The sequence below is a fragment of the Hakea prostrata genome, chromosome 3 (assembly GCF_041222555.1).
Source record: "Hakea prostrata isolate BN-2017 chromosome 3, UWA_Hpros_2, whole genome shotgun sequence".
In the NCBI taxonomy this organism is placed as follows: Eukaryota; Viridiplantae; Streptophyta; class Magnoliopsida; order Proteales; family Proteaceae; genus Hakea; species Hakea prostrata.
Window position 1 is genome coordinate 56,774,914 of NC_142602.1, and position 23,787 is coordinate 56,798,700.

The window sequence follows — 23,787 nt, forward strand, 5'->3', positions numbered from 1 at the left end:
ATTTCAAGCCTTGCATATGCATTCCTTGATTTTCTTCTTAACTTCATGCTTTCTTATCATGAACTAAGGTATATAGTGTGCTATGTCTATATTTAAGGTTAGCATATGATCCTAATTCAATTCCTATAAGTTCCCCTAGCTAATGCATGCCTTTCCAATGCAAATGCAATTTATTTCAATCCATGCTATGATTCTTGTCTATTAAACTTAGTAGCTCAATTTGGGGCTTTCTATTTAGACCATTAGATTATGTTAATTTCTTGATTTGTAGTGTCCTCATACTGTTCTTAAGCATCCCTCCAAGTTCCGGATCGATCCGAGCCCCAGAAGACCAATTTCGGACCAAAATCCCCAAGACCCATTATGCAGTCCCGAAACTATTTTGGTCGATCATCCTTGGTCGATGCCATTGACCAAGAGCATCGACCAAACTTGTTGCTGACAGCAACTTCGACCAGTTTTGACCCGTTCAACATCCGATCTTCCCGATTCCTTCTCTAATCTCTTATTTATGTTTGTCTAGGGTCTTAACACTACTCTTGGATCATTCCTTGGTAACTCTTGATTCGTCATCAACTCAACATAAGGTAAGGATGGTTATCTCCATAAACACATAGGCTATGTTCTTATGTTTTGGTGCTTATACTTAGTGAGCATAGCCTCTTAATTGCTTTTGAATATCATAGGATTGCTATACATGTTTTAGAGCAGTAGTATTGTGATTTCATATACTCTTGTCATAATGATTTATTATTCTTGTTACTTGTATTCATGATGGATCATTTCGATGTTATGATTTAACTTTTATCATGATGATGTATCAAATGTATTAGATATGATGGACTTGAGTATGTGATTGCTTAAGTATAACTTAGGATTGAGAAGTATCCTATTGACGCTTCTGTCCTTGGGAATCGGAGGGAATAGTATGGGATTTTCTCCGAAGATGCCTATCGACACTTTCCCGAGTTATTGGATGGCATATATAGGATTGTCTAGTTGTGTGGCTAGGATTTGTCCTTGTCGTGTCAGACCCCAATCGAAAAGGCATTCAGACTAAAGGACCCGTGGTAGTGTATGGTTTGATGGGCGCTCAAGATCGGTAACCAACCCGGGAGAGGACATAAACCATGCTATGGATACCCGGAAGGGGCCATTAATTGGTAGGGTTGCAAATAGCTAGACTTTGGCTCACAAGCGCTCAAGATCGGTAACCAACCCGTGAGAGGACGTGAGAGCTTCCCGTTTACTATTTGTGGATGACCAATAGGGTTGATGAGTCCGTAATCCGGGATTACGCTTACTCTATTGTGAAGGATACCGGAAAGGATCGCCTGGGGTGAGGAATGGACGTATCTGGATCTGAGTTGATACGACTGAGTAGATTACTTGCATTGGGCTAGTCTTGACCTTGACATGCACCAATACTTATACCAAATGGTGATGTGAAAGAGTGGTGATCGAATCCCCTACCATGGTTTGAGAGGACTTTACCCAACTACTACGGCAGACCCAAGATACGGAATTGGTTGAGGGGGAGTGACTGAGGACCCAAAGAAGTATGGTGCTATGGCTTAAAGCATGTCTACCATAGAGACTAGCATTCATAGAGTTAGAATCATATTTGTATCATATGTTTCATATCATATTGCATCATGTTATGATTTGTACTTATATGGTTATGAGTTATGGAATAACTACCTTACTGAGTTCTTTTGAACTCATTCCTTTTGTGCAAATGTTGTTAGAGCTTCTTGCAGGTGTTGAAGACTCCGATGGCACACTCTACGAGACGGACTTTGATCCCTCATACTACCCTCCGGGTGGTAGCTACAGTGAAGATCAGAGTTTTGGTGCCGAAGAGGATTACTTTACATACTAGGGTTAGCCCCACTTTGGTGAGGGAGCAGCCGTGCTGGGCTTTCTTCATCCACATTTTTGAAGAGACAATCATTAAGATAGAAGAAACCCTTGCTTAGTGCCCCATTTCCCTGGATTTTTGTTAAACATTTGGAATATGTAATTAACTTTCTTTGAGTTACTCTTTAGACATGGGATTGTAACTTAACTTGATTTTACTACGTTTCTGTTGCCTTTGAGAGAGTGACTTTCACTCATTTTCTCTTTCTTATGATTATACTTATACACTTGGTATTATTTATTTCCGCACTCTGATTATCTGTTCTTATCTTATTCATGATATTTGTTATTTATTGTTTTTACCTTGATTATCATTGTTCATGATTGTGTTATCGCGTATGTGGGAGGCATGGTCCCTCGATGTTTGATCCTTGGACTGTGGATCACATTCCTGGGTGTGCCAGATAGGGTACCGGCTAGGTGGATGTGACAGTATCGATTATGAAACAAAGCAACTTTTAGAATCTATGTGCCCCATGTGATTTACATCGTTCACTGATGATTCCGAAGCTTGGGAACTTCTTTTAGACCTAGCAGATAGAACTAGAGAATGGGAGTCAACCCAAGAATCTGAAAGGACTAGTCGGGGATATTTTGTTGATAGCCAAGTTCACAAAGAAGCACAAATAGATAGTCTTTTGAAAAAGTTAGAGACTTTGGTAGTTAAAGCTGCACCACCACCACCAAATCAAGCACATTTTATTGACAAATCTATTGCTATGTGTGCATGGTATTAGTCTCCTACACATGTAATTGAGGAATGTCCTAGCTATTCTGGGGGCCAACATGAAAATGTCAGTGCAATGTTTCCAAACACGTACAATCCTGAGTGGAAGAATCATCCTAACTTTTCATGGTCTCAAGGGCAAAACCAAAATGGATTAAGCAATTATTCCACACAAAATCAGTTTGGTAACACTAAAAAACAAAGTGCCCAATTTTCTCATAATCCAAATGTCCAGTTCCCTCAAGGCCCTAATTTTCAGAATCCCAATTTAACTAGGCCTGTCAATCAACCTATTGTGCCTCATATGCCTCACATTGCACAAAATCAATCATCACCTGGTTTCAACAGAGGTAACAATCCAGAGTTTTCTCGTCTCTCTTCCTTAGAGAAGAATATGGAAGTACTTTCCAGCACCTTCATGACTTCTATGCATAATATGAAAAAACAAATTTCCACTCTTGCAAGTGCTTTGTCTGAGCGTGTCACGCCCTCCCAGCCGGTACCCTATCTGGCATACCCGAGAGTGTGATCCACAGCCCGAAGATCAGGTATCGAGTGATCAACCTCCCACATAAACAATAACATAATCATGAACAACCATAACAAGAGTGCGGAAGATAAATCATAGATTCAATAAAGAAAGAATGAATCGTAAACGAAACGGAATAATAGATATAATCAGAGTGTCAACAGATAAGTAAAGTGAAGCAAAAATCCCACTTTACATCCAGCGGAAAAGTAGCTCGAAAGAATAAACTAGATAAAAGCTAATCCCAGTAGCAAGTACATTGGGTAACTAAATTATTCTCCACTTTGTAGACGACATCCTTGTAGGTGTAGATCTCATAAATAGCACAAGGACGCTTCCACTCAATGGTCGGACTAAGCATCGTACGGAGCATAACCACCCGTGGGATCTTCGAGTAATTGTGGTAACCGCAATCACCTTCCCGGAGATATGTCTCTTCGCCTTGCGCTTCCTCATAGGGACCGTCATAGTATTCCTTCCGTCCGCAGGATAGTCTAACAACATTGTACAATAAAGGAATGAGTTTCAAAGAAACTTCGGTAAGGCGCTTAAAATCCATAATAACATAAATGGCAGAATTCCGGAACAAACATAAATGCAATATGATATGAGACAAACAATGAATGAATGATTCTAACTCTATGTATGCTGGTCTCTATTGGCAGACATGCTTTAAGTCATAGCACCGTACTTCTTTAGGAAAGTCCACTCACATCCTCAACCATTTAAGATATCTTGGATTCCCTCCAACCATTTAAGATATCTCGGGCGACCGATTGGTAATGGGTCCTTCATCCCTCGGGACAAACCTTGGCAGGGGGTTAAGTCAACACACTCTCTCACAACCATTTGGTATAAGTGCTGGCGCATGTCGGGGTAATACCTAGCCAAATGCAAGTCTTCTACTTGGTTACATCAAGTCGGATCCAGATACTTCCATTCCTCGTCCCCGACGATCCTTTCCGGTATCCTTCACACTAGAGTCCTCATAGTCCACGACTACGGACTCACCAACCCTATCGATCATCCACATATGGTAAACGGGAAGCTCTCACGTCCATTCACGGGTTGGTTACCGGTCTTAAGCGCCCGTGAGCCCAAGTCTAACCATATGCAACCCTACCAATAAATGGCCCCCACAATGTGATTCCTGTCCTCTCACGGGTTGGTTACCGGTCTTGAGCGCCCATGAATCCCCATTGCTACCACGGGTCGTTCGGTCTCAATACCCCTCCGATTAGGGTCGACATAACAGGACATCCTAGCCAAACACTACTAGACAATCCTATATATGTCATCCAACAGTTTAGGAAGGTGTCCAGAGGGCATCTCCGGAAACATCCCATAATATTCCCGTAGTAGTCCAAGGACGAAGTGTCAAAAGGACACCTCTCCTTTCCAAACCATACGTAAGCATACACATGCATCAATTCATATCATCACATATATGGTAACTCCATATATGGAAAGAAATCAATATTTACAATCATTTGTATAACATTGGTAAGTAAATCATACATGAATCAATTCAATATGAATAAGTAATGCTACTGTAATCAAAGTTATGCAACAGTAGTATATCATTGTAAGAATCTAATTTAAGAAACATATTAATGATATTCAAATATAGAAACTAGATTCATGCTATCTATGTAATTAAGGAAATAACCATCCTTACCTTTTATAACTCGCAAAGAATCCTAAGAAATCAAGTAAGATCTTGGCAAACTTGAGAAGAAGGTCCTAAACAAGTATATACAACATATTAGGAAAGATCCCTAACAGAAAATATAGCAAAACATCCGAAACAGACCAATTCTGGAGTTGCTGTACTCATTGGTCGAGTGGATTGGTCGAATGGTCCAGTCGACCAATCAGTCGACCAATGCAGACAGTAGCTTATAAAATCAGAGTTTTGAGATATGAAATCCGAATTTGGTGGTTCAAAAGGGTACTAATCAAGGGGTAGACTACATCAGTAGTATTCTAGCATATAGGGGACCTCAAAACACTAATCAAATCAAGGTATCAAGATCCAAATTAGGAAACAAAAAGTTACCATAAATAAATCAAACATGGATCTTGATGAATTTTGAAATAGAAAACAAGGACAAGAACAATAGGAGGATGGATCATTGCTTTCGGTAATGAAAACATGAAAACATGCATAGGTCTTCATGGAATAAGGCTTAGAAGCATAAATCTAAATAAGGAAATAAAACCTACCATATATGTACTATCATGCATCATGAAGAACACATAGTAAGGTAGAAGAGAACAACTAGAATTCTATGGATTATGGATCATAGAAAGAAAACACAACCATTAACCACTAACATGATCAATGAAAGAAGATCCAAAGAGATCAGAATTCAGATTAGGAAATTAACAGAGATTAAATCATGGTTTGATCATGAATCCTTCAAAAGCTTGCAATGATCATGGTTAAGATCATTGTTCTAGCCTTAAATCCTTAGGATGATCATGAGAACATGTTCAGAGATGTTTGCAACAGAGGATGCAGCATCTCTTCTACTGTCTCAACTCAAAAAGGAAAGAAAAACAAAGATGGAGGAGAAGAAGAGAGAGTAGACATACCTTTTGATGCAAAAAGAAGAGTTCCGACGAAGATCCGCCAAGAAAACTCCAAGGATGCAAGAGAGATGACTTGCAGAGGTCTTTGGTTCTGTTCCGGAGGGTTTGGAGGCAGCAAATACGAAGTGGACTCGAGGTTAGACTTAAATAGAGCAAGAATCAACCTAATTGCCAAAGACAGCACCCATTGGTCGAGTGGATTGGTCGACTGGCCCCGATCGACCAATCGGTCGACCAATGCAGCCAAAGAAGGCCAAAACGAGGGAATTGAAGGCCCAGATCAAATCCAAACCTAAAGAGGTTTTGCACACAAGTCAAGTGACTCACCTAGTAGGTAGAAATGCCTTCAAACCAAGATAGAGATCACTCCAAGTCCATCAACTAATTAGATCTTCATCAGGATTCTGTTTCCATAAATAGAACCTCATCATCAACCTTCATGGATTCAAAGCCAGACACCAAGTCCTCTACTGGGATGGCCCAAAGCTGACTTCTTACTTTACTTCGGGTCATCGGACCTACAAATAACAAGGTTTCCGGGTCAAGGTTAGGGCTGGGTTTCACAGAGCGAGAAAAAGGTAAAATGCCTAGCCAACCTGAGTTAAATCCTAGGATTCAAGTTCAGCAAAGACCACCAAATCAAGTCAACCAAGTTGAATCCTCCCATTCTTCTTTAGCTTCAATTAATTCTTTGTCTGCATTGAGAAGTGGGAAAGGGTATTTAACAAGTGAGTAGAGCGAGATTACTGACCACTGTGATGAGGAGAATGTTCAAATATCTCCTAATAAAGGTTTGTCTGAGAAACCCATAGAAGTTGAGAATGAGCCAATTACTGTAGCAGTACCTAGTTTGCTGAACCACTAGCTAAAACTATGAGAAAAGAGCAAATTTCAAATGAGAGTCCTTATGTTCCTAAGGCACCTTATCCCAACCGTCTTGTTAAGAAGACTGCAACTATGGAGAAAATTTTTGATGTTTTCAAAATGGTAGAAGTGAATATCCCTCTTTTAGATTCTATATCCCATATCCCCACTTATGCGAAAGTGTTGAAAGATTTATGCACTCATAAAAGAATCACTAGCATTTCTAAAAAGGCGTTCTTAGCACGTAACATCAGTTCCATAATTACTCAACCTGTAGCAGCCAAGTATAAGGATCCAGAGAGTCCTACCATAGCTTGTGTCATAGGCAATACAGACATTGAACATGCTTTACTTGATCTTGGTGCAAGTGTGAATCTTTTGCCTTACCATGTTTATAAGCAACTAGGATTGGGAGAATTAAAAGCAACTAGAACTACTCTTCAGTTGGCAGATAGGTCAATTAAGATTCCCAAAGGGATAGTTGCAGATGTTTTATTGAAAGTGGGAGAATTTATTTTTCCAGTTGATTTCATTGTGCTAGATACTAAACCTTTTTAAATCAAAGATGAAATCCCAATAATTCTAGGAAGACCATTTTTGGCTACTAGTAATGCATTAATCAATTGTCGAAATGGTCTCTTACGATTGTCTTTCGGAAATCGAACTGTGGAGTTTAATATGTTTAGGATAGGGAAACACAAATAGAAGAAGAGATCAATATGCTTGAGGAGTCGTTGGATTTTCATAATGATTTGATTACCAACTTTGAGATTGATTTTGATTTTGAATTTCAAGTGTTAGAATTTATTAATATAATTAATAAATTAGATGCCCAAGGGCAAATCTGGAAACTCACTATTAGGGCGGTTACAAAATAGGGTTATATATTTTGGTAACCACCGCATAATTGAGTGTGATTGCATTACGTAAGTTTTTCCAGAAATAGCGACTCCCATCTCTCTCTCTCTCTCCTTCTCTCCAAGAAACGCAGGAAGGAGAAACTCATTGGAGGTTTCCTTCCTTTGCTTTAGATCACTCATCCATCCTTTTTCCACATGACATTTGGGTTGTGGAAATACTTCCCTTTCCTTGTGATTGTGGAATCATCCCGGTAGAGATTTGGTGGTGGAAAGACAACGTGGATCCAGATTTACTTCCGCTACGAATACTTCATAAAAGGGAAAGCGAATCCAGGTAAGGAATCTTTCCCCCGTCAATTAATTGAATTGATATATATGGAGTATTACCAACATTGGTATCAGAGCCGTTATTCCCACGATTCTCGGTTCGTCCCCATTGTTTAATTTCATTGTATGGATCTAATGGAAGGATCAAGGGTTTATGGAAACCCACGGAGAATTCAGGGTTTAATACGAAACCCATGGGAGAATTGTTAGGGTTTTGGAAACCCTTATGTTTTTTGTTTGGATACGAATGGGAGGATCCTTGTAAATTTCCCTTATGATTTTGCATGAATTGATAATCCATGATAAATATATTTTTTTAATATTTATCGCTGGATTTTTTCATGTGTCTTTGGATGATTTTTTGGGTGAAAAAACGTGTTTTACCGTTTTTTGAAAGAAAAAAATTCGTTCATGAAAAAATCCGAAAAACGCTGTTTTTTGGTCACTGTGGACCAGACGGTTGTCCGTCTATTGTCAGACAGTACATAGTGACCAAGACGAAAAGGGAGACGGTTGTCCGTCTGGACCAGACGGAGAGCCGTCTCAGAATCAGTCTAATTTTTTTCCAGTTTTGAATGTGTTTCTATTTACTGGACATCAATGGCTCACAATCTATGTGATGTTTGAGCATTGAGGGCCTAGTGGGAGCTAATGAGGTAGAAGTGTTCTGTGTGAACCACATCATAGCATTAACATGATTGCATGTTTTATTTTATTAAAACTGTTTTTAATTATGGGTCTATCAATTATGTTTCTTACACAGAATGAAACTAGTACATAAGTCTATGTGGGTTTGCATGAAAATTTGATTGAATGTTTGTTAGCATCTCTTTTGGTTTAAATGCTTGTCCCATAGGTTGACTATGCTAGTACGATTTGTTGTTGCATGAGTTGTGTTTTATGCTAGAATAGTTGAACTCATCCTAGTATATAATGTCTCTAGAATAAATGGCTGCTACCAAGAGCATTGTTGCTAACTTCGCGAAAGGAGATAAACTGAATGAGAGGTATTATGACCTCTGGCACCGAAAGGTGCAGTATCTCCTAGAAGAATAGAACATCCTAGAAACCGTAAATTAGACCATGTCCCCACCTGAGGAAAGTACCACTGCACAGTATCGTAGGAACCTGAGCTTTACAATGCCTAGAAGAGAAATGATCGGGTAGCTAGGATTAGTATCCTAAGCTCCATGAGGGGTACCCTAACTAGCATACCCGGGAGTGTGATCCACAGCCCCGAATATCAAGTATCGAGGAAATCATCCTCCCACATATACAATAACATAATCATAAATAGGAAATAATCAAGGTTTTAATATTATAAACAAAAGGTTTAAATCAGGAAATGAATAATCAATATAATCAGAGTGCGGAAATGATACCAGATGTAATCACATCAAAAGAAGTAGAGTGAGAGGGAAACTAACTCCACAGCTACAATGGAAATGTAGTGCGTAAGTCTAAAAAGAATTACAACTGTTTCTAAAGAAAAGCAAGAATATAATGTTCAAAGTAAACTACACGTTTTCTAATCTATAGATGATATCTTCAAAATAGTGGACTTCATCAATCCAACATAGATGTTCCATCTCTACATTACGTCTAATCGTAGTACGCAATGTGATCGCTCGAGGGATCATCAGGGTTATCTTCATCGTTGCCAGCACCTTGCGTGTAGTACGCTTCTTCGGCTTGCGCTTCATCGTACTGTCCTTCATAGTAGTCAGTACCTGTAGAATAATCTAACAAAAAGATTGTACAAAAAGGAGTGAGTTCGAATGAACTCAGCATGGCAAGTTAACTCATAACAACATATATAACATGCGGCAGAACATAACAAGATGCAATGCAGTATGAAATAGATAATGTATGTATGCATCTAAACTCTATGTATGCTGGTCTCTATTGGCAGACATGCTTTAAGTCATAGCACCATACTTCTTTGGGTAGGTCTCAGATCACTCGGCTCCAGTTGGTAGTGGGTCCATCATCCCTCTCGGACAATCCATGGTTGGAGGTTAAGTCACCGCTCTCTCACATCACCATTGGTCTAAGTACTGGCGTATGTCAGGGTAAACCCTAGCCTAAGCCCTAGCCCAATGCAAGTCATCTACTCAATTACATCAACTCTGATCCAGATACGTCCATTCCTCCCCTCTCGGGATCCTTCACACTAGAGTCAACGTATTCCCTCTGGGACTACAGACTCATCAACCCTATTGGTTATCCACATATGGTAAATGGGAAGCTCTCATGCCCTCTCACGGATATAACTCACCAGTCTTGAGCGCCCATGAGCCCAAGTCTATCCATATGCAACCCTCTAATAAATGGCCCCCACAATGTGATTCCCGTCCTCTCACGGGTTGGTTACCGGTCTTGAGCGCCTATGAATCACATTGCTTGTAAAACCCAGCCCTAACATTGACCCGAAAACCTTGTTATTTGTAGGTCCGATGACCCGAAGTAAAGTAAGAAGTCAGCTTTGGGCCATCCCAGTAGAAGACTTGGTGTCTGGCTTTGAATCCATGAAAGTTGATGATGAGGTTCTATTTATGGAAACTGAATCCTGATGAAGATCTAATTAGTTGAGGGACTTGGAGTGCTCTCTATCTTGGTTTGAAGGCATTTCTACCTATTAGGTAAGTCACTTGACTGGTGTGCAAAACCCCTTTAAGATTGGATTTGATCTGGACCTTCAATTCCCTGTTTTGGTCTTGCTGTCAGCATTGGTCGACTGATTGGTCGATGGGCCAGTCGACCAATCCACTCGACCAATGAGTGCTGTCTTTGGCAATTAGGTTGTTCTTGCTCTATTTAAGTCCAATCTCGAGTCCACTTCGTATTTGCTGCCTCCAAACTCTCTGGAACGAACCAAAGACCTCTGCAAGTCATCTCTCTTGCATCCTTGGTGTTTTCTTGACGGATCTTCGTCGAAACTCTTCTTTTTGCATCAAAAGGTATGTCTACTCTCTCTTCTTCTCCTCCATCTTTGTTTTTCTTTCCTTTTTGAGTTGAGACAGTAGAAGAGATGCTGCATTCTCTGTTGCAAACATCTCTCGAACATGTTCTCATGATCATCCTAAGGATTTGAGGCTAGAACAATGATCTTAACCATGATCATTGCAAGCTTTTGAAGGAATCATGATCAAACCATGATCTAATCTCTGTTAAACTCCTAATCTGAATTCTGATCTCATTGGATCTTCTTTGTTGATCATGTTAGTAGTTAATTACTGTGTTTTCTTTCCATGATCCATAATCTATAGATTTCTAGTTGTTCTCTTCTACCATACTATGTGTTCTTCATGATGCATGGTAGTTACATATATGGTAGGTTTTATTTCCTTATTTAGATTTATGCTTCTAAGCCTTATTCCATGAAGATCTATGTATGTTTTCATGATACCATTACCGAAAGCAATGATCCATCCTCCTATTGTTCTTGTCTTTGTTTTCTATTTCAAGTTCATCAAGATCCATGGTTGATTTAATTATGGTAACTTTTTGTTTCCTAATTTGGATCTTGATACCTTGATTGGATTAGTGTTTTGAGGTCCCCTATTTGTTAGAATACTACTGATGTAGTCTACCCCTTGATTAGTACCCTTTTGAACCACCAAATTCGGATTTCATATCTTAAAACTCTGATTTTATAGGCTATCGTCTCGCATTGGTCGATCGATTGGTCGATTGGACCACTCGACCAATCCACTCGACCAATGAGTACAAGCAACTCCAGATTTGGTCTGCTTTCGGATGTTTTGATATCTTTTTCTGTTAGGGATCTTTCCTAATATGTTGTATATACTTGTTTAGGACCTTCTTCTCAAGTTTGCCAAGATCTTACTTGATTTCTTAGGATTCCTTTGCGAGTTATAAAAGGTAAGGATGGTTATTTCCTTAATTACATAGATAGCATGAATCTAGTTTCTATATTTGAATATCATTGATATGATTCCTAAATTAGATTCTTACAATGATATACTACTGTTGCATGACTTTGATTACAGTAGCATTATTTATTCATGTTGAATTGATTCATGTATGATTTACTTACCAATTATATACAAGTGATTGTACTTATTGATTTCTTTCCATATATGAAGTTACCATATATGTGATGATATGAATTGATGCATGTGTATGCTTAAGTATGGTTTGGAAAGGAGAGGTGTCCTTTCGACACTTCTGTCCTTGGACTACTACGGGAATATTATGGGATGTTTCCGGAGATGCCCTCTGGACACCTTCCTAAACTGTTGGATGACATATCTAGGATTGTCTAGTAGTGTTTGGCTAGGATGTCCTGTTATGTCAGACCCTAATCGGAGGGGTATTGAGACCGAACGACCCGTGGTAGCAATGGGGATTCATGGGCGCTCAAGACCGGTAACCAACCCGTGAGAGGACAGGAATCACATTGTGGGGGCCATTTATTGGTAGGGTTGCATATGATTAGACTTGGGCTCACGGGCGCTTAAGACCGGTAACCAACCCGTGAGAGGACGTGAGAGCTTCCCGTTTACCATATGTGGATGATCAATAGGGTTGATGAGTCCGTAGTCCGAGTTGGTCGGTGCCATAGGATACGCCGACTCTAGTGTGAAGGATACCGGAAAGGATCGTCGGGGACGAGGAATGGAAGTATCTCGGATCCGACTTGATGTAACTAAGTAGAAGACTTGCATTTGGCTAGGTTTTACCCTGACATGCGCCAGTACTTATACCAAATGGTGGTGAGAGAGTGTGTTGACTTAACCCCCTGCCAAGGTTTGTCCTGAGGGATGAAGGACCCATTACCAATCGGCTGCTCAAGACCGGTGAAATGATCCGTGAGAGAATCCAAGATATCTTAAATGGTTGAGGATGTGAGTGGACTTTCCTAAAGAAGTACGGTGCTATGACTTAAAGCATGTCGCCAATAGAGACCAGCATACATAGAGTTAGATTCATTCATTCATTGCTTGTCTCATATCATATTGCATTTATGTTTGTTCCGGAATTCTGCCATTTATGTTATTATGGATTTTTAACTGCCTTACTGAGTTTCTATGAAACTCATTCCTTTATTGTACAATGTTTGTTAGACTATCCTGCAGGTACCGAGTACTATGACGGTCCCTATGAAGAAGCGCAAGGCGAAGAGGCATATCTCCGGGGAAGGTGATTGCGGTTACCACAATTACTCGAAGATTCCGCGAGTGGTTATGCTCCGTACGATGCTTAGTCCGACCATTGAGTGGAAGCGTCCTTGTGCTATTTATGAGATTTACACTTACAAGGATGTTGTCTATAAAGTGGAGAACAATTTAGTTACCCAATGTACTTGTTACTGGGATTAGGTTTTGTCTAGTTTATTCTTTTAGAGCTACTTTTCCGCTGGTTGTAAAGTGGGATTTTTGCCTCGCTTTACTTATCTGTTTGATACTCTGATTATATTTAGTATTCTGATTCATTTATGATTCATTCTTTCTTTATTGGATCTATGATTTATCTTCCGCACTCTTGTTATGATTGTTCATGATTATGTTATTGTTTATGTGGGAGGTTGATCACTCGATACCTGATCTTCGGGCTGTGGATCACACTCTCGGGTATGCCAGATAGGGTACCGGCTGGGAGGGCGTGACATTGCTACCACAGTTCATTCGGTCTCAATACCCTTCCAATTCGAGTCTAATATAACGGGGACATCCTAGCCAAACACTGCTAGACAGTCCTAGGTATGAAAATCAATGATTTGGGAAAGCGTCAAGGGGCAACCCCGGAAACATCCCATATTATTTCCGGTAATGTCCAAGGACAAAAGTGTCAAAAGGACACCCCTCAAACCATACCTAATCAAACACAATCTCAGATCAATCATGTCATATACAATCAACACTTCATCATATAAAAGAGAATATAAAAGCATGATCTAATCATTAAACAATATAGAAATAAGCAATTCATATAAACTTGAATAATGAAAAAGAAAACATAAGTGAAGTGCTACTGTACTTACAGTAGTACATCAGAAGTATAAAATACAAGAATAGTAAGTAAACTCAGAGTTTCTTAAGGTAGAAACCAGAGAGTATACGATCTATGTTATAATGAAATAACTGTCCTTACCTTGATTATCGCCGAAGATAATCCAAAGATCATAGAGAGAGACTCCAAACTTAGCAAATAAACTCCTAACAATCATAGATACAACATTAGGAAAGATGCCTAAAAGATCAAAGAGCAAACAAATCAAACTGAGCAAAAAATGAAGCTACTGACATCATTGGTCGAGTGCTTGGTCTACTGACCTAGTCGACCAACTGAGTCAATACAGAAATGCAAAAACTAGATTGGTCATAACTTCTTCGTTTGAAGTCGGATTGATCCAAAATTCGAAGGGGAACTTCCTAGAATATATGAGAACTATATAGGAAGGTAAAATCATCAAGTCAAGGTCAAAAGTTAGGTTCTTGATTTGAACCAAGAAATTAGGGTTTCAATCTTATGGCTCTCATGAAAAGACTAGGGTTACAAAATGAAAGGGAAATAATTGCTAACAAGAAAATCATTTAAAGAGAGTTTAGATTAACATGAATATAACTCATGTGGTTACCCTCACATGGGAGGTTACCCAAGGATTCCAAAAAGATCATACAAGGGTCAGAGTTTCAAGAAAAGTTCAGGGTTAGGGTTAAGATCATGACGATGATCATGGATCTCAAAGAATAGAATGAGATCATGGAATAGATGGTTGCAAGAATGCAGCATCTTCTTCCTGATCTCAATCAAGAACAAGTTTGAGGAAAGAATAATTTAAAATTCAAAAGAGATACTAACCTTGAATTGACAGATCAGAGATGAGAGGCTTCAGATCTGTAGAGAAATCTTCGAAATCAACGGAAAGACTTTTGGAAAGGTCTTCCCAAGTTCTCTAGGTGTTTAGGAGGCAGCCGTAACTAAGAAACTCGAAGTAGGTTTAAATAGAGAGTGAAAAACCCTAAAATTGGATTTTCTCAAATTTAACACACCATTGGTCGATTGATTGGTCTACTGGCCCAGTCGACTAATCAGGTCAGTAAGGTTCAAACAGGGAATTGAAGGATCAAATGGACTCTAAACCTCAAGGGCTTTTGCACACATATCAAATGACATACCTAGTGTGTAGAAATGCCTTCAAACCAAGTCAGATAATACTCCAAGTCCTTCAACTAATCTCATCTTCAGACAGGTGCAGCTTCCTTTCTAAATCTGCACAGACCTCCAAGTATGGAACTCCATCATCAACATCCATGGGTTCAAAGTCAAATACCATGTCTTCTACTGAGATGGCCCATAGTTGGCTTCTTCCTTTACTATGGGTCTTCGGACCTAAAAACAACCTGGTTTTCAGGTCAAGGTTAGGGTTAGGTTAGGGCTGGATTTCACACATAGGACTGCAAAGTCTTTGAGGGAGGCTGTGAAGTTCCAGTACGGAGGGACTTCCACCACAAGAGGCCGTCAGCTCGGACTCAGCTTTGACGGTTATAAGATGTGCCAGGGTCACACCATGAGGCAGCATATAACCATCATGTCTAACATGATTAGTGAGTTGAGCGCATGTGGGCGGCAAAAGACTAGTGAGAAGCAAGTCTCTGCAGTCATCAGGTCATTGCCTAAGTCTTGGGAGCATATGAAGATCTTCTTGACTCATGTTGATGAGGTCAAGACATTTGATCAAGCTGCCAAGCACCTTGAGCAAGAGGAGGATCGGATGTTAGCCGATGTCCCTCACACTGAAGTACTTGCTGTTGAAGCAAGCACTAGTAAGGGTGCAGGCTTCAAACGCAAGAAGGAGAGAGCTCAACCTCAGTGGTCTAGGCAAAGTAACAGAGGTGGGAACAAAAATAAGAGTGGTTTATAAGACATGGTTTTTAGAGTTGTATTAGAAAGCAATTCTTTGGTTTTGTATCTAGGTGATACAGTTATGGTTATGGTTTTCTTCAGAATGGTTTCATTGTATTGGATACAATTGATTATTCATTTAATTCTAGTAGTGCTTTTGTTTGCCAAAATACTGTGTATTGATTCTAATTTGTGGCATGCTAGACTAGGACATATTAGCTTAGATAGGATGAACAGGTTGGAAAGAGAAGGTCTCTTAGGCCAAGGTTCACTATCTAATTTGCCAACCTGTGAGTCATGTCTAGCAGGAAAAGCAACTAGAAAACCATTTAAAAAGGCTTTGAGAGCCTCTCTTCCTTTAGAACTTATCCATTCAAATGTGTGTGGTCCCATGAATGTGCATACTAGAAAAGGACAAGCTTATTTCATCACATTCATAGATGACTATACACGGTATGGTCACATTTATCTAATTTTTCATAAGTCAGAAGCTCTAGAATGTTTTAAGAAATTCATGAGCTTAGTTGAGAATCAGTTAGATAAAAGGATTAAAACTCTTAGAACGGATAGAGGTAGAGAGTATCTCTCCGATATATTCAAAGGTTTGTATGATGAAAAGGGAATATCCAGACAACTTACTATTCCAGGGACTCCACAGCAAAATGGGGTTGCTAAGAGGAGGAATAGAACCTTGCTAGACATGGTGAGACCCATGATGGCGCAGGAAAATCTACCCATCTCTTATTGGGGAGATGCTTTGCTGACTGCTACCTATATCCAAATCAATAGAGTTCCAAACAAATTGGTTCCTTCCACACCATATGAGTTGTAGACCGGAAGGAAGCCAGATTGAGTTACTTGCGCGCATGGGGATGTGCAACATATGTTCACTCTACTTCTCACCAATATGGAAAGCTTGGACACGAGAGGAAGAAAGTGTATCTTTGTGAGATATTCTGAACCCTCAAAGGGCCATGTCTTCATTGGACTAGATGAGAGTGAGAGGAGAAACAGAACTTGAGTCTAGGGATAAAACATTCTTGGAGAATGATTTTCCATCTCTTTCAGGAGTTAACAAAGAATCATCAGAATTCTTTGAGATACAAGATAGTGGTCTTGTCACTCCTAGGATTCAAATTTTGGATAATGAACCTGGGGTTCATCCAGAAGATCCTAGTGGGAGTGGGACTGCAGATGTGATAGCTACCTCAGACGGTGAGCAATCTGATATGCACTTGCGCCGTAGTGGGCGCGGGCTAGTTCCTCATCGACGTTTCGACATAGAGGATGAAGCCTACATGGTAACTCCTGAAGAGATCGACTGTGAGATGACTTCAGTCGATGAGCATGAACCAAAGAGCGTGCAAGAAGCTCTTGCGGGGTCAAGCTCAAAGGAATGGTTGAAAGCAATAGAGGAAGAGTTGGAGTCGATGAAAGTTAATCATGTCTGGGACTTGGTTGACTTGTTGTCGGGATGAAAAGCAATTGGGAACAAGTGGGTTCTCAAAATCAAGAGAAAGCTAGATGGATCTAAAGAGAGATTCAAGGCTCGTTTAGTGGCTAAGGGCTACACCAAACGAGAGGGCATTGATTTTGAGGAAACTTTTCCCCCCTGTGGTTAGGTTTGCCTCAATCTGCCTCATACTAGCCATTGTTGCTCAGTTGGACTTGAAGCTTTATCAGACGGATGTAAAAATTGCTTTTCTCAATGGAGAACTTGAGGAAGAGATCTATATGGATCCACCTCAAGGCTTTGAAGCTAATGGATCAACCTTATGGTCCATTAGTGTTCTTAGTGACTTTCGACGACATCATGAAATGAAGGGTTGATGTGGTTACTTTGGGGTGTTACCTATGGTCATGATAGATTCGACCTAAAGGGGCACTATTGGGAAAGGAGTCAATCCTAAGTGTAGTGATGGTGCTGGGGCGAAAGAAAAGGTTTGATTCAATTGCACCCTAAAAGTGTTTGCTGGCGCCAACTGTATGTGTTATAGTAGTGAACATTTTAATGACAAGAAGGTGATCTCTCAGAGGGATCGAGATACCTTTAGTCTTGTGAGTTTGAATAAACCTAGGACATTGTGTTATACTAATGCTTATTTGATATGTTTCTTTGAGTGATGTGCATTTTGGCCTTCTGGGAAGGTTTCCACTTTGGGGCTCACGCGTGTAGGTATATCATCGATCGCACAACCCATTTTGCCAGTGTGATTTGTGGATATTAGTGTCTGGGACACAGGTGGTCTATGTATCTGGGATACATAGCGAAAAGATCAATATATATATATGTATATCTGGGATATATATGTGTGTGTCTGGGACACAAGAGGTCTATGTATCTGGGATACATAGCAGAGAGATTGAATGTGTATATCTGGGATACACATGTGTGTCTGGGACACTTAGAGAGATTAACACTTGCCCTTGTGCAAGTGGGAGCTGTTGGAATTTATTAATATAATTAATAAACTAGATGCCCAAGGGCAAATCTGGAAACTCACTATTAGGGCGGTTACCAAATAAGGTTATATATTTTGGTAACCACCGCATAATTGAGGGTGATTGCATTACGTAAGTTTTTCCAGAAACGGCGACTCCCATCTCTCTCTCCCTCTCTCCAAGAAACGCAGGAAGGAGAAACTCATTGGAGGTTTTCTTCCTTTGCTTTAGATCACTCATCCATCCTTTTTCCACATGACATTAGGGTTGTGGAAATACTTCCCTTTCCTTGTGATTGTGGAATCATCCCAGTAGAGATTTGGTGGTGGAACGAGAATGTGGATCTAGATTTACTTCCGCTGCGAATATTTCATAAAAGGGAAAGCGAATCTAGGTAAGGAATCTTTCCCCCATCAATTAATTGAATTCATATATATGGAGTATTACCAACATCAAGAATGTATGGATATGTTGGATGATGATAGTGAAACTTTCTAATCTGAAGTCTTAAATTTTCACACACCTTTAGAGCCTATTAAACCCCTTTCCATCTCCATTCCCAAGCCCTCAATAATTGAACCTCCCAAGCTAGAATTGAAATAGTTGCCTTCTAATTTGAAGTATGATTTATTGGAACAAGATAATTCTCTTCCTGTCATTGTTGTCTCTACTTTAACTTCTGACAAAGCAGAAGAGTTGATCACATTGTTGAATGATAATAAAGAAGCACTGGGTTGGTCTATCACTAATATCAAAGGTCTAAGCTTTTCCATTGAACAACATCATATTCATCTTATGAAGGATGCTAAACCTTCTAGAGAACCTCGACGTATGATGAGAATTTTCTTTGACATTGTGAATGTTTTTCTTGAGATCTTTAGAGATGACTTTTTTATTCATGGTTTTTCTTATTTGGAGTGTCTTCCCCATCATACATTGATATTGAAAATAAGACTAAAGCTTCCCATGATAAGCTCATCTTGACTGAAAGGTATACCCCTCTTTTACCTTGCCCTTATTCTTATTTTCATGCATGCATTGAGGACATTGCATTACTTAAGTGTAGGGGGTATAGCTTCTTTGTAGATTTTAACTTTGACTTTTGGTTAGTGTACATACTCTTTCAATTTCTATGTTGTGTGAAATGAGAGTGATTTTGGTACCCATCGTGAACACATAAAAACCCTATTGAGAGGAAGGTAACTTGTATACATGTTGAGATGAGACTTTCATTACAAAAATAAAAGGCCCTTAACTTAAGGCGTTGGACCATCTATGAGTTTTGTGGGTCCTTGTTTCTTTGGCTAGAAGTTGAGATCAATTTTGTGTATGGTATGACAAAAGAAAAAAAAAAAAAAGTGAATAGAAAGTAAAAGTTGAATTGCTTGGAACTAGCTAGGGCACTCAGACTCAGGAATCGAGGTGACTTGATCGAAACTCTTAGGAAGGAGATTATTGAAAAGAACTCTCGCATCACTGTCTATGTGGGCATATGCAAATCAAAGCTACAAAGTAACTTGGGTTTTTGGTGTTTGCTCCACCATGTTATTCAAGCCAACCGTAGTGGAGTAAAGTTGAGTTTACTATTCAAAAGAAAAGAGAGAAATAAATACAAGTGTCATCAATGCCTTGGTAAAATTGTTTGGTCAAAAATACTTCAAAACCTTAGTCCTTGGTCCCCTTACTTTATGAGTGGTTTTGCTTAAAGGAGAGGTGTACTTGAAAGATATACGGTGAGTCTTTGATTAAGATATATGCTAAGTCTCAAGAATCAATATGGGGTAATAAAGTTCAAGTGTGGGGGATCTTAAATCAACGATGAGGAAAGTTGTCATAGCTATTGATTCTATATAAGTACTTACCAATTGTTAGAGTTGGAATTTGCCATGTATATTTTGAGCTAAATTAGAATCTTGGATGTATATTCTCTGCCAAACATCCACGAGACAAAACTCGTCCTCTAGGGGTAACCTAGTGGTTTAAAGCCTTGTTGCACATGCTAAGTGTAACCGTCATTCCTACGAAAGTGAGTTAGGAATTATTTTGTTGCATTAGTTTCTTACCGCATTTGTATTTTTTCTTTTATTTTTGCTTGAGGACAAGCGTAGTCTAAGTGTGTCACATCCCCCACCCAGTACCCTAAGCGGCATACCCGGGTGTGTGATCCACAGCCTCGAAGATCAAGTATCGAGGAAATCATCCTCCCACATTTACAAAACATAATCATAAACGGGAAATAATCAAGGTTTTAATATTATAAACAAAAGGTTTAAATCAGGAAATGAATAATCAATATAATCAGAGTGTGGAAATGATACCAGATGTAATCACATCAAAAGAAGTAGAGTGAGGAGGAAACTCACTCCACAGCTACAGTGGAACGTAGTACGTAAGTCTAAAAAGAATTATAACTGTTTCTAAAGAAAAACAAGAATAGAATGTTCAAAGTAAACCTGGGGTTTTCTAATCTATAGATGACATCTTCAAAATAGTGGACTTCATCAATCCAACATAGATGTTCCAGCTCTACATTACGTCTAATCGTAGTACGCAATGTGATCGCTCGAGGGATTATCAGGGTTATTTTCATAGTTGCCAGTACCTTGCGTGTAGTACGCTTCTTCAGTTTGCGCTTCATCGTACTATCCTTCATAGTAGTCAGTAACTGTGGAATAATCTAACAAAAAGATTGTACAAAAAGGAGTGAGTTTAAATGAACTCAGTAAGGCAAGTTAACTCATAACAACAGAATAACATACAGCAGAACATAACAAGATGCAATGATATATGAAACAGATAATATATGTATGCATCTAACCTCTATGTATGATGGTCTCTATTGGCAGACATGCTTTAAGTCCTTGCACCATACTTCTTTGGGTAGGTCTCAGTCACTCGGCTCAAGTTGGTAGTGGATCCGTCATCCCTCTCGGACAATCCATGGGTGGGGGTTAAGTCACCGCTCTCTCACATCAACATCGATCTAAGTACTGGCGCATGTCAGGGTTAAGCCTAGCCCAATGGAAGTCATCTACTCAGTTACATCAACTCAGATCCAGATACGTCCATTCCTCCCCTCTCAGGATCCTTTCCGGTATCCTTCACACTAGAGTTAGAGTATTCCCTCTCAGACTACAGACTCATCAACCCTATAGGTCATCCACATATAGTAAAGGAGAAGCTCTCATGTCCTCTCATGAATAGAACTCACCGGTCTTGAGTGCCCATTAGCCCAAGTCTATCCATATGCAACCCTACCCGTAAATGGCCCCCACAATGTGATTCCCGTCCTCTCACGGGTTGGTTACCGATCTTGAGCGCCCGTGAATCCCCATTGCTACCACGGGTCGTTCGGTCTCAATACCCTTCCGAATCGGGTCTGATATAACGGGGACATCCTAGCCAAACACTGCTAGACATCCCTAGGTATGACAACCAATGTTTTGGGAAAGCGTCAATGGGCAACCCCGAAAACATCCCATACTATTTCCGATATTGTCCAAGGACAGAAGTGTCAAAAGGACACCCCTCGATCCCAAACCATACCTAATCAAACACATTCTCAGATTAGTCATGACGTAAAAAATCAACAACTCGTCATACATAGAGAATGTAAAAGCATAATCCCATCATTAAACCATATGCATTAATAAGCATTTCATATAATCTTGAATAATAAAAAAAAGACATAAATGAAGTGCTACTGTACTTCCAGTGGTACATCAGAAGTATAAAATAAAAGAACAGTCAGGGTTTTAATTGATACGGGGTCTTCTGTAGACATTATGTCTTATGAAGCCTTTCAACGGTTGAAGATGGATACGGTCAAGATAAAGCCTTGCGGGACAAGATTATTTGGATTTTCTGGAGAATCAACTTCGGTGGAGGGAACTGTGGAGTTATCAATCACATTGGGAACACATCCACAAACAGTAACTACGGTTACTAAATTCTTGTTGATAAAGAATTTGCCAGCTTACAATATAATTCTGGGGAGACCAACACTAAATGCTATTGGAGTTGTGGTTTCAACGAGACATCTGAAGGTAAAATTCCCAACTGAAGGAAGTATCCGAGAATGCAAATTTGATCAAAGAACTTCGAGGCAAAGCTATACAACTTTTTTGAAAGATTCAAAATCACAAGGTAAAGCTCTTTCTCTTACTGTGGAGGTCATGGATAACAGGAATGAAGAAACAAATTCAAAGAGGGAAACCAGTAGAAAAGCTAGAAAAAATTTGTTTCGGTCTTGAAAATCCAGACAGGGGAACCATGATTGGAGTTGATCAGACCAATCAAGACAAAGACCAGTTGAAAGAAATTCTTCAACAAAATGCAGATGTCTTTGTCTGGTCATCACAAGATATGCCAGGTTTAAGCAGGGAGGTAGCAGAACATTGTCTCTGGATAGATAAATCTATCAAACTGGTGAAGCAAAGGCGAAGGAATTTCTCATCAGAAAAAGCATAATGCGATCAAGGTTGAAGTTGAAAAGCTTAGAAAATCTAAATTTATTGAGCAAATTGAATGTCCCAAATGGTTGGCGAATGTCGTAATGGTGAAGAAGCATAATGGCAAATGGCGAATGTATGTGGATTATCTTGACTTGAACAAGGCATGTCCTAAGGATTGTTATCCTCTGCCACGAATTGATCAGTTGATCGATGCCACATCTTGTCAGCAAATGTTAAGCTTTATGGATGCTTCATCTGGTTATAATCAAATTCTTATGAAGAAGGAGGACCAACCCCATACGGCATTCATGACAAATTGGGAAAGCTATTGTTATAAGGTTATGCCTTTCGGATTAACAAATGTTGGAGCAACATATCAAAGGGCAATGAATAAATTGTTTGCTGACTAGATTGGAAGAAATATGGAGGTTTATGTGGATGATCTTCTCGTACAAAGTCAATTTAGATCTGATCATCTCACTGATCTAAGGGAGTGCTTTGATGTACTCAGAAGGAATGGAATGAGACTCAATCCTGAAAAATGTGCATTTGGAGTTTCATATGGTATTCCTTGGTCATATGGTTACGCAAAGGGGTATGAAAGTGAATCTAGAAAAAATCAAGGCCATTTTGAACATGACAGCACCCAGCAGTATGAAGGAAATCCAAAGCTTAACGGGAAGAGTTGCGGCATTGAGCAGATTTATATCAAAATCAGGAAATAAATGCGCACCATTCTTCAAGGCGTTAAAAAATCTAAATGCACTTAATGAATTCAGGTGGTCAGAAGACTGTCAAAGTTCATTTGAAGAATTGAAAAGGAGGCTGACCAGTCCACTAGTTCTATCTCGACCAAGCTAGGAGAGGTCTTGCAGATATATTTATCTTCTTTGAAAGTGGTAGTGAGTGCGGTATTGATTCGAGAAGAAGGTACTATCCAAAATCCTATCTACTTTGTAAGTCATACATTGTTAGATGCAGAGTCTTGATATCCGGAATTTGAAAAACAGGCTTTAGCTTTGATAATAGCGGCCAGAAAGCTTAGGCCCTATTTTCAGGCTCATCCAATTATTGTTCTTACTAACTGGCCTCTAAAGAAAATATTGCATAAGCCTTATCTTGCGGGGAGAATGGTATCATGGGCAGTAGAGTTGACAAAACATGATATAGATTATAAACCCGAAACTGCGATAAAGG